The following is a 12562-nucleotide window of genomic DNA, read 5'->3' on the forward strand; positions in this document are numbered from 1 at the left end:
GTATGAAATTAAATCATTTTAAGAATAAACCGAAGTTTTGTGCCAAATTTCCTTTTCTTTGACTGGTTACCTGGTTGACGGATCGAGAAATGTAATACTAAAATCTGTTACGCACCTCTATCGGGCTCCGTAAGAACTATTTTGGCAGTACATTTTAAATATCAAATTCTCGATACTCGATGGTTTCGGTTGTAGAGAATCGCGCTGCGGTTCACGGTCAGTAAAACATATAGAGGTATGAAATAGAATCTTGACTCGCGAAATTATACAAACAACAAACCCAAAACTGCAGATCTAGCGGAAGCCTATTTTCGGATCTCATTAATAACTGTAATGCGTGGGAATCGAAACCATGGCACCCACGCGTAGCGGTGAAGTGCCTACTCAAGGACCACGGACGTTGTCAAAATTATATTACGGAAATGACCCAGGATAGCTTTACCCTATTTATTATAAAATTAATGCTCACAATAGAATTGTATGAAATAAAATTTAAAATATAGAAATAATACTATTTTGAGAAAATTCAGTTGCTAAATGTCGCAATACTCATCATATCACTCTCAACTGGGAAGGTCCCTAAAATACGGGCAGCTATTTTCACGAATATCGCGAAACCGCGAACCTTGCATACAAGACCTTATATTATATAATCTGTATTCTATTTAAAAAAAATATTAAACGGATGATCTTCTGATAATAATTAATATTTTTTGTTGAAACGAGGATATTTTATACAATTTCTTCTGTTATTTTCCTTTGCAATGTTAATATAAAGTAACAAGAATAATAACTGCTTTTTCGAATCGTTTTTTGCGTTAAATCATGCGAGAAAAAAAGGATTTATTGTTTACGGCTTCCATCTGTAATTGAGATATTTATTTTATGTTCAATATAACTTTAAATCAAAGAGAAATCGGAAAATAAAATATGATATATCAGTTTCATTGTTTTCACAATTTACAATCGGACTTCAATGTTCCGTGTTTTAATTTTATTTTCGAAATATACAATATATTGGAAATTTAGCTATCTGTATTAGGCGCTATTAGAGGATTAGTATAGTTTATTTATATAATAGTAAAAAAAGGTAGGATTAAAAAGAATGTAAGTAGATTCAAATGTTAAAAGTAATTCTATACTACCAGCAAATAAAAAAGTAAAAAAAAAATACTTTATCGTAAAATTACGTTTTCTCCATAATATGAGTAGGCAGAGACCAGAGAACACCACTTGGTACGATCCTTACAAACATTTCTTCCTACACTCTCATGAAACCAAAAATCGAAAGTAAACTTGCTATAAAAGTATCCCTGACTTCCTGACCTCCAAATCTGTGATTCAAAGCTCGTCACATTAACCCTCGACTCACAAAGTACCTCCGCTTATTTTAGTACGTGATGCATAAAGAAATTTTTATACAACCCGCCCTCCGTTTGGTAACACTAAAATTTTATGAAGAATCATTGAGTCGGGTTGACTGAACTGGTTGTAAAGAAACGTAGGAATTACGGAATGGGAGTTTCGATTCTTGTTATGTAAGTGTGTTGGTTAGGACGTTTTAGTTCTGAGGTACACACGTGTGTGACGAATGCAGATTAACAAATTATGCCAAATCTATAATAATATCAATTGTTATGTCTTATCCATAGAAGAAAATGACCGATACTTATTTTAACTTTTCTTCTTCTTATTCCTTTATCATTAACTGAAAAAAACTTGTGATAGCAGCCTTGAAAGTTTAGTGATAATAAATACGGTCTTAACGATATACTGAATACGAAAATAATATTAATTTATTACGTAATTTATTGAATCTAAGTTTTTAAACGATTAAAAACAAATTATAAGCGCTTTTTTCCACATAGTGTAAATTTAATAATTTGAGGTACAATACCTTATTTGTTGCCCGACGTTTCTATAGAGTTACACCAGTCATGGTCACGAGCTGACCACTGTGACCTTAAAATTCTCATCGCAGCTTAAGACCCATTAAAATAGCAAACTGGTACTTGCAAATAATTTAGGGCATAATTATAATTAAAACAACATAATACAGTCAATCAACGCTATCAAAACTCTATAGAACATACTTTGTCCCATACTTTTATGATTCCAAGAACCCAATGAAGTCATATTCACGGTCACAAAATTTCCGCTAAACTGTGGTCCATTGACCTTATTTTTGTTAGCGTCACTATAAAAATATATTATGAATACCCTTAGGCGTTGAAACAAGTTATAAACCTCGAGGATTTATAAATTATACAAGCAAACGTTCGACAAGGGAACGCGATCGCTCGTGATTTTTACACTGTTATAATTCTTGATGGAAAACACTACGCATTTATTAGAGCTGTACTGAGAATATATCGATGGATTCGAGGAATTTTTGCAGAGACATAGCTAGCCGTGGGCTAGATTACATAGCAAGGTTCAAGCTAAAACTTGGTACTTTTTTCTTTTTATTTTTTATAAAAGACAACTCCCGCACCTAGAATTGCTCTTGTGTCGCGGGGACTTTTACAAACATACAAACAACGGACACAAAGTATAACCAGACCCAAAACAATGATTTGTGGATCGCATAATTAATTGTCCCGTGTGGGAAAAAACCCACGACCTCCGACTCAATGGTAGCGACGTGGTGACCTAAACCACTGCGCTACGGAGGCAATCATACTGTTAGTATACACTATTAGTATATATATACATAATAATACTGTTAGTATACACTTTCTCATGGGTATTTATAAAGCAAAAACTATAGATATTTGAAAGACTACCTGCTCCGTTTTCGAAGTCAAAGTGATGAGCTGATTTAGATGCACGTTGCAGTATGCAGATGATATTTTTTTTGTTTCACAATATAGGAGTAGAACTATAGTTGCTTTTAGACTGCTTTTCAGGCTCAATTTTCAGTTTATCCAGTGCAGTAGTTGTAAAGAAAAATTGACTGATTGATTAGTATAGCACGATTCTCTACAATTGGAACTATCGAGTATCGAAAGTCAAACATTTTAAATATTATGCTGTCAAAATAGTTTCTACGACACCCGCTAGCGGCGCTAATCAGTTTCTCATACAAAATTTCTCGATAGCTAGCGGGTTGTCGGTAGTTGATAGTGGTAGAGAATCGAGCTACTGCAAGTATTACTTAAAAATCAAATATGAACATCGATATTTCAATCCCAAATTCTATTACATCCTTCACTAGTATGTAAGACATTCCAACAGAAATGTTCGGCAAACGTCGACTTTATTTGCTATCTGCGTCCGTAAAATTTCATGTTCGCATCTTTCGTTATTGTTATGTTGTCATTTGTGATGCGGTTTCTTGTTTAAGTGGTGTTGTAACTATAATGTCCATGTTTAAGATGTATTGCGTCACTTTTATGGACTTTGCGCATTGTTTCATTGGGCCGGGATTTGTTGAGAGATCGTTTTGTGTTGATATTGGTATGGTTTATTTAAGAAGACAGTTGATGTGTTTCTTGTTAGTACTTTAAGTTTAAAAGAATATTAAATGAATAATTCATTTAATATTCTTTTAAACAAAGCATTAACTGCAGTCAGGTAATGCTTTGTTTAAAAAAATATTCAATGAATCTTTGCCATAGATTGCCATCACACAATATATTATGTCTATTTACCTTAATATCACTTTATAGACGAGAGATTCAAGAAATCAATCTTGTTTTTTCAAAATCATTGCACTGATTTTTATAAACGTTATTACATGCTTATGAAAAACTGTTAGTAACATTTAACAGATCTCTTCAGTAATCTTCTTGAAAGACTATTCAAAAAACAAGATTAGTTTTGACAGTTGGCTTAAAGCTTTATTAAAACTTTTGCAAACATTATTGAACGTAACATCTCGTTAATGTTAGCGCGATCTAGTGTCCAAAACTATGATTTGATGATAATGATCACAGACTAATGAAATACACAACAATATTCAGTTTCTTTATCATATACTTGACGTATACTCTACATAGCTGATTCTTGGCTGTTTCTCGCATGATAAATTCTTGTTTTAACCACATTGTAAATCTTTTGGTAATTGGAAAGAGTAGCAGTGAGTTTAAATCTCACTTTTCTTATGAGGTTCTTCTCTCTTTACAACTTAGTGGTAGTTTCAGCTTTTGTTACTGCTATCATAAGTGTCAAAAATGTACGAAAATTAATGATTTGGATTTAATTTTGTTAAAACTTATCTAAATATTTTATTTTAAAGTTTTAAAATATTTTTGGACAACTCACACGGTCATCTAATTTCAAAATAAGCAGAGCTTGTACTTAACTATATTTACTGTTTCTAAGCCTACAGAAACTTACACAACTAAGCATCAGTATTCAATAACTATAATTCAATATAAAACCACTATTAGACCCATCGGCAAAATCATTTCTCTCTCTATCAACAAACATTATCTAAATCAAAATCCATCAGGGACTTTGAGGAAAGGTATCGAATACTCGATATCTCGATATAACCTTGGTAATCGTATCATTGGAGATCCGTCTGATTTATGTGCCACACGTATTACTGTGTCGAGTGTTTTTATCATTTGTCATCGATAATTAATTGCTTCGTGGTTCGGGAGTTAGTGTATTAGCTACTTTTTTCGTTTGCTTGTTTGTGAAATTTCATGTTTATGTTTTTCCAGGTCCTATTTTGGCCTTGTTTATTTATTCTAATATAATTTTGACTATTTAATTAAGATGTAAAATGTTATTTCTTGAACGTGAACGACTTACGCTGTCAATTTAAAATGAACTTACTGTTTATGCATCAAAATACGTATCGTTGGCGTGATTGGATGTTTCATACTAAAGTGTCAAACATCCAAATTTTCGCATTTATAATACTAGTATAGCCGTAGCTAGGTGCGTACTTAAAGACTTAGTAACTGGGAAAGCAAACCCTTTCTATTGTAGATAAGAAAATAATATGCCATCAAAAACATTCTGTAAAAACCTCAAGTCTCGCCGTAAAAAGTTGTGAGATCTATATAATACAAAGTCGATTAATCTATTTAGTCTCTACTTAAAGGACCTTCTGTCTTAAGTTATTACGTGTGTTATTATCATGCCAATTTAAAAAAAAAACCTTTAAAACAAATAGACCGACCTGGCCATCGCATGATTTGATTATTAGTATGTATCACACTACACAGCACGACGAGAAGTTAATGCTCCTGAAATGTTAATGGCGAATTTGTGTTGTCTTGCGATGACCAAGTCGATCTATTTGTTTTAAAGGTATTTTTTAAAAATTGGCATGATAATAACACACGTAATAACTTAAGACAGAAGGTCCTTTAAGTAGAGACTAAATAGATTAATCGACTTGGTATTATATAGATCTCACAACTTTTTACGGCGAGACTTGAGGTTTTTACAGAATGTTTTTGATGGCATCTCACTTCTTTTTGTAGAGCGAATATAAATCCAATTTGTATGGAAAGAGGTTTTTTTTTCATAATTCAACATATTTTCCTATGGGAATGTTGTTCAGTTTCATGGGCTAAACACCCTTACCCACCCTATACCCCCTTCCGTTATGCCTCATATAGTAGGTACCTATTTACACCTATTTATTTTATTTTCTACAGTAATAATAATTCATTAACTGCAAATGTAACCTTGTAATCTTATACATCTATATGGGATTACAAAGTTATTGTTGCAGTTGGTGTATTTAGAAAACTGAACCGAAATTAGAAAATATTAAATTTTTCCCATGTTTAAGACACTAAACCCTATTTGTATTCTAAATTTTAAGCTTCTAAGTCTGCTAGAAGTACCTTAGACTTTTGATGATCGGTGAGTCAGTGAGTCAGTGAGTCAGTGAATCAGTGAGTGACAAAATTCAAAATTTTAACAAGTTGTCATTCTTAAACTACTGGTTCAAATTTGCTGAAATTTTAAATATACCGTGTTTATACAATGACTGATTAGTTGCTGAAAATCCAGGCTTCTTGTTTTATCCACAACGAAATTATAGGGGTGTCAAAAATTGCCCGAATTGCTTCGAGAAAAGGATGTTACGGCCGTGCCGCTTTTTTTTGCTCGACTTGCGGGGGCACTTCCGTGCCCCCAGATCACAAAAACCAACCATTTCAACTCTTTGAAGTTAAACTTTCATTATACGACCACTGACTACAAAATCGAAAGGAAAATGTGACCTCTCACACAACCACCTGACCGTGAAGAATTTCACAACTCAAAGAAATATGTACCTGTCGAGAACTCAGCCGTGATGTCTGAAAGGTCTTTATGCAGTTGCTGCGTCCATTAATTACGTAATCTTTTTACCCTTCTACTTTCGGAATTTACGGAAGAAATTACGACGTGAATTTTATGATATTCTAAAATTTATCTAAATAGTTTTAAACAGTGTTTGTGACTGCTGATCACTATAGTCGGTTAAACACAAAAAGTAGATCTATTTCATGGAATTTTAATAATGCACGTGTTCATATCCCCGTGTTGGTGATTTCAAGTGCCAAGAAAGTCAATTCCACACACCGCTGCACCGTTTCACTTTTTTTCGAAATAATAACATACACGTTTATGAATCTGAAATGATTAATGGCTGATCCCTACATAGAAGTCATACTCTTTGCAAGTTAGGTACGTATATTTCCTTCAGAAACTTTGTAGTTTGAAGTATTGCGAAGTTATGGATGAATTGACGTACTACTTAGAAATTTGCTGGAGTGCCCTCTACTTTAGTAAGGAGTTACTTTGTTGAGGTTATCGGTTACTAAGTAGTGATGTTGTAGGTGGTTAAAGGACTGGCCGCCGGTTTCTGAAGTACATTTAGCGGTAGTTTATCTATTCAATACTGTATAAAGTCATACAAAAATGCTATTGAATATATAAACTACCGCTAAATGTGTTAACTGGGCATTAGCAGTGAAAGCCGAATCTGTAGTTTGTTAAATTGTAGTTTACTCTGTGTGGTTATTTGTCTCGAGCTTTCGGGTTTATTTCTGAGGAAAAAAAATATTCGCTGAATATTTTAGGTCAAAGAATTTTAACTGGCGTTGATGTCTTTTTTACTCTAATCATCATTTTAATGTCGTCTTAACAACCGATATACAGATTGACTTTAAACTGTCTTTTTTCAGACAGAAAAATATAATACAGGAAAGATAAATGACCAATAATAATAAGCCTTCTGTATTAACCTGCAACTCTAACAATAAATAAAGTAACATACGAAAAATAAACACATAATTTAACAAGCAGGTATTATAATGTCAGGTAGAAAATAAAACCGTTTATGTAGTAAATTGCGGTTTTCCACAAATACATTTTCACGGATACAAATATCCAGACACAAAACTATTCGGGCTATGCGCGGTAAATACAAATATTTGTACATTTTGCGATCAAGCTGTACACCCGTGTAATTTTAATGATTTCTGCAAGCCGATATGTTAAAGCATTTTTTTATACATCGCTACAGTATTTATGCTTTCGTCTTTATTTATATTCAGAAGTTTTGTTTATTTTAATAACAGGACAACATCATTAAAGGTATCAGTATTTTTGTAAAATATTCTATTGGAAATCATTGTAGTGTATTCTAAAATATAGTGTTATAGGCGAACAACTTGATAAAGAGCCAGTCAGGGAAGACGTGCAAAAATCATAATTAAGAATATCAATGATCATGAACATCATCATCGAATGTGGTGGTATGTTTGATACATATTTTATTTTGGAAATACATGGAATTATTATTATAATGCACATAAATCCTGATAGCCAAGACCTCTGCTAAGTCTGACTACAGTTTTCGAAGGACTCTGAGCGTATGTAACGCACTGTGATGACGACCTTTGTGTCCGAAGGTCAATGTACTAAAGCTGTGATTCAAAAACGATTGTATCTACACTTGACCCAAACTTTGCCTTAGTTGCTTGTATTTGCGATGAGACCTGTCCTGAGTATGAGAGTTGGTTTTAAACGAATACAATAAATGCAATACCTACATAGAACCCAATAAAACAATGAAATCCACAAAAAGCTCCCGCATTAATTACCATCAGTCCGGCTCATTTAGAGCAGAAACCTGTACAGCATTCCAAATGTACGTCAAACAGTGTTAATGAAGTAGTAACCGAGGCGCCTCGAGGTTAGCATGCACGAAAACTCGGGATGCAAAGGTCCACTACTTGTGCGACCGCTGATTCAATTAGCGCAGCTAACGAACTGTTATTACGAGGGCAGGGCTGTGCTGTACCGTTAGAACATTTATTAAACATGCGCTTGAGGTATAAAGCTTAGAAAAGGAAATCTGTTACTGTACTTTTCTATAGTTTATTTTAACCTATTACTGTCCCACTGTTTATTTTAACCTATTACTCCACCAAGCTGGCCAAGTGTAGAATAGGGACTTCTGTATTTTACTATTGTTAATAATAGTCAAATAGGTAACTTTTGTTGAAAAAAATGTATATTTATTATAATCTAAACATAAAACGTTGATAATAATTTTCTATGCAAAATTTATCTCTTAATTTATCATCCCCTAAGCAATAGTTCCACACTAAATAGTTAACATAAAGACACTTAAATGTTGATACAGTCCCGTACACTACCATTCATTATAATAAAATCAGATTTGTATTTTCATCCTTGAGACTCTTATACTAAAAATTATAGTATTTTTTGCGCAAACAAAGCCTAATCTAGTCTCAACATACTTCTAACATATTATTATCACAACTATAATGTAATCTAATGAACAGGTTCACCAATAACAGTAATTGTTTGCAATGACCGCCTTTCCGATCCAGTAGCCGTGTTTAACGAACTGTGATCTCGTATATTAATTAGGAATGGCTCTATTAATGATCATATTGTCTTATTAATGATGTCATAATGTTATAGTAACTCAAATATTATGATAACAATATTAGCTTTGGTTTTTGCAGAGCTTTGTTTGCGAATACACTCGCGTGCACATTTAATTGAACTATAGCGCAACAAAAAATATTAAAACGTTAGTATCAGTAGTTTTTAGTACTAGTAGTTTTTTTTACCCATTACTGTCCCAAAGGGGGGTCCCTGGGCAAAGGTCTCCTCTGGAATTAAAGGAGGAGTTAGGCCTTGAATCGACCGCGCATTCCAGTGTAACCAATAATAAAATTTAATATCAAGTCAAAATTCACAGTTGTTAATGATTGTGTGTAATTATAAAAAAATATGTATGTTTTTCTTTCTTAATTTAGTAAATTATATTATTTAGTTTAAAAAAATTGGCGAACATTTCGGGCTTGTTTTTTCACAAAGTTTCATTCATGCTGCACTAAAGTATTTTGGTACTAATTAATCAAACAAAGTAAACCTTTCCTATCAACAGTGTCTAGTTCCATCAAGTACGTATTAAACACACTTTGTACCCTACATTTTCGCTAAACAATTTGAACGAGGAAAAAGAAAACAATCCTTATTTTCGGCACCCATTTTCCTGTAGTGACATTCGAAGTAATTAAGATAAGAAACTTAAAAACTGTGCCAGCCCTATGTTTCAAACGGGTGCTATTACCAAAGCAATTTTAGCGTTCAATAATTGTTCAATATTGAATTTTAGTTGTCGTCATATGCTACAGCTTTGGGTTCTTAAACAGACAGGTTGATAGCTAATTTGTGTGCACTTTGCACTTTGAGTGCTAGTGCATTTAACGTCAATGAAATATGAAAGTTTGAGTGGTGTGTAAAGTTAGTTGGCTTCACGTTTACGATCGAAAATTGATTAATATTTTACTGCCTTTTAGACGGCGTTGGAAGTAAAATCGTTTAAGCTTTGTGCTTTCCGCAAGAGTATAATAATTTATGACTTTGTGTTAGATAGACTGTATAAAGAATAATTGTTAACTTAATGTTATTTTTACTATTATTTTCAAATAAAAGTCATATTCGTTTGATTCACAAGTAGTTTTTAGTGCCTAACAACTATTTGTGAATATTTATGGGTAAAATCATATTAAATGGATTCTTGGACTAGCTGTAGTACTCAGTTGTGCAAAAAACACAAAATTACATAGGTTTGTGTTTATTTAGGTGTATCTAATTCGCAGTTTGGAGTACAGAACGTTTTGGAATGCGGCCCCTACACAGACAGACCTCTTTTCCCTTTTCCGCATTCTTACTCCCTGTGATACACACTTCTTGGTATATATAGACTGGGTAGCCGTACTATTTGAAATCACGTACCTGAGTGAGTGTGTGGATCGTTGCACTATAATATTATGTACCTATACAACCAGTACCAGTTTAAAATTATAGTTGAAGAAAATAGTAAAGTAAAGAAAATCTAGATTAATTGTTACTTCTTACTATACCTACTTACCTCTGGGTTAATTAAAATTATATCGAATCGTATTTGTCAAACAATATTTAAATCTATATATATAAAAGAAAGTCGTGTTAGTTACACCACTTATAACTCAAGAACGGCAGAATAGATTTGGCTGAAAATTGGTAGGGTGGTAGCTTAGAGCCAGGAAATGGACATAGGCTACTTTTTACCCCGGGAAAATGACGCATTTCCCGAAAAAAAAGGTGGCGAACGAAGTCGCGAATAATCAATTTTATAATGACATTGAATTAACAAAATTCCGTTGTCATGGCAACTGTTTTAATGGTGGATATGCCATAACGCGACTTCGTTATCTATATATATAAAAATGAATTGCTGTTCGTTAGTCTCGCTAAAACTCAGTCACAAAATACATAGTACATAAAAAACGAAAAAAAAAAACACAAATATATAGATATTTTTAAAATAGAACAACCAACTAATATGTCAAATCCAATCTGTATTTAATAAAAATGCATTTATTGAATAAAGCATGAAGTTTTAAGAATTATTACAATATTATATCTATCTTTGTGGCTACGTGCGCTAGAACTTTCTTTACTTTGGTGATCCTTTGTGATAGTGACATTCCAAGTAATGTGCTCTTTTTTGTGATAGTGACACTTTACTGCTAAATGAGCAGGAAATTTTCTCAATTTGATTAATTACAATTTACGATGCCGAGGAGAAGACGACCTGACTTAGGTCGTCCATTTGCGATCCATGAAAGACAACCTACAGTAGTCCATTTGGCAGTCCATTTAGAAAATGGTCAACGAGTTTATTTTAATGAATCTAACGCGGCAGGCAGAGCGGCACATCCACCGTCGACAACATTAACAAGTTTCTTCACAGTCTGTCAAACTGATGATTTTGCTCGCACTTTGCTGTATGTTGACATGCCACGCTTTTACACATGGAACGCATCATCGAAATCGTTTCAGCGTCGAAAACAAGGAACACCAGTTGAAGGACATCCAAATGTATTTGCTTCAGATGCTCTGGGTCGCATCTACACAGTACATCCAAATAACGATGAATGTTATTATTTGCGGTTGTTGTTGGTGAATGTTCGTGGTCCGACATCGTTTAAACAACTGAGAACAGTTGATGGACAGCTGTGTGCGACTTACCGTGAGGCATGTCAACTGATCATGTGATTCCGTAAATTTATCTTCGTCGCCGCATCAAATTCGTACGTTGTTTGCGATTATCATATCGACATGTTTCCCCTCGAATCAAAAGATTTGTGGGTTAAGTATAGAGATGATATATCTGAGGATGTTTTGCATCGTGTGCGCCGTCAAACTTTGAATCCTACAATACAAATGAATGCAGAAATTTACAATGACACATTGATCATGATAGAAGATATGTAATTATTGATGGCAAATAAAGTATTGTCGTGTTTGGGAATGACAGCACCCAATCGTCTTATGCACGATGCATTAAACCACGAGTTGCAAAGAGAACATCAGTACGACATTGAAGCGTTGGCCAAAACAGTTCGTACAAATGTTCCACAATTAAATCAACAACAAAGAATTGCGTACGACACTTTGAGAGAAGCTGTGAACAGTGGATCTGGTGAAATTTATTTCCTTGATGCTCCCGGAGGAACCGGAAAAACGTTTTTAATTTCATTGCTTTTGGCGAAGATCAGATCGCGAAATGATGTTGCTCTAGCGTTGGCTTCACCTGGAATAGCTGCAACTCTGCTAGAAGGCGGGCGAACTGCACATTCTGCCTTGGAATTACCACTAAACATGCAAATCACCGAAACACCAATTTGCAACATCGCCAAAAATAGCGCAATGGCCAAGATCCTACAGGTATGCAAATTTATTGTATGGGATGAATGCACAATGGCCCATAAGAGGTCACTGGAGGCACTGAACAGAACGTTGAAAGATCTTCGTGACAACCAAAATATTTTCGGTGGGGCCATGATTCTGTTGTCAGGTGATTTTCGTCAGACTCTTCCAGTTATTCCCCGATCAACTGTTGCTGATGAACTAAATGCATGCCTAAAATCATCAAATTTGTGGCAGTACGTAAAGACACTCCACTTAACAACTAACATGCGACTATTTTTGCAACAAGATGAAACTGCAAATGTGTTTGCGAAGCAGTTGTTAGACATTGGAAATAATAAAGTTGCAGTGGACACCTCGACCG

The sequence above is a fragment of the Anticarsia gemmatalis genome, chromosome 8 (assembly GCF_050436995.1).
Source record: "Anticarsia gemmatalis isolate Benzon Research Colony breed Stoneville strain chromosome 8, ilAntGemm2 primary, whole genome shotgun sequence".
Lineage (NCBI taxonomy): Eukaryota > Metazoa > Arthropoda > Insecta > Lepidoptera > Erebidae > Anticarsia > Anticarsia gemmatalis.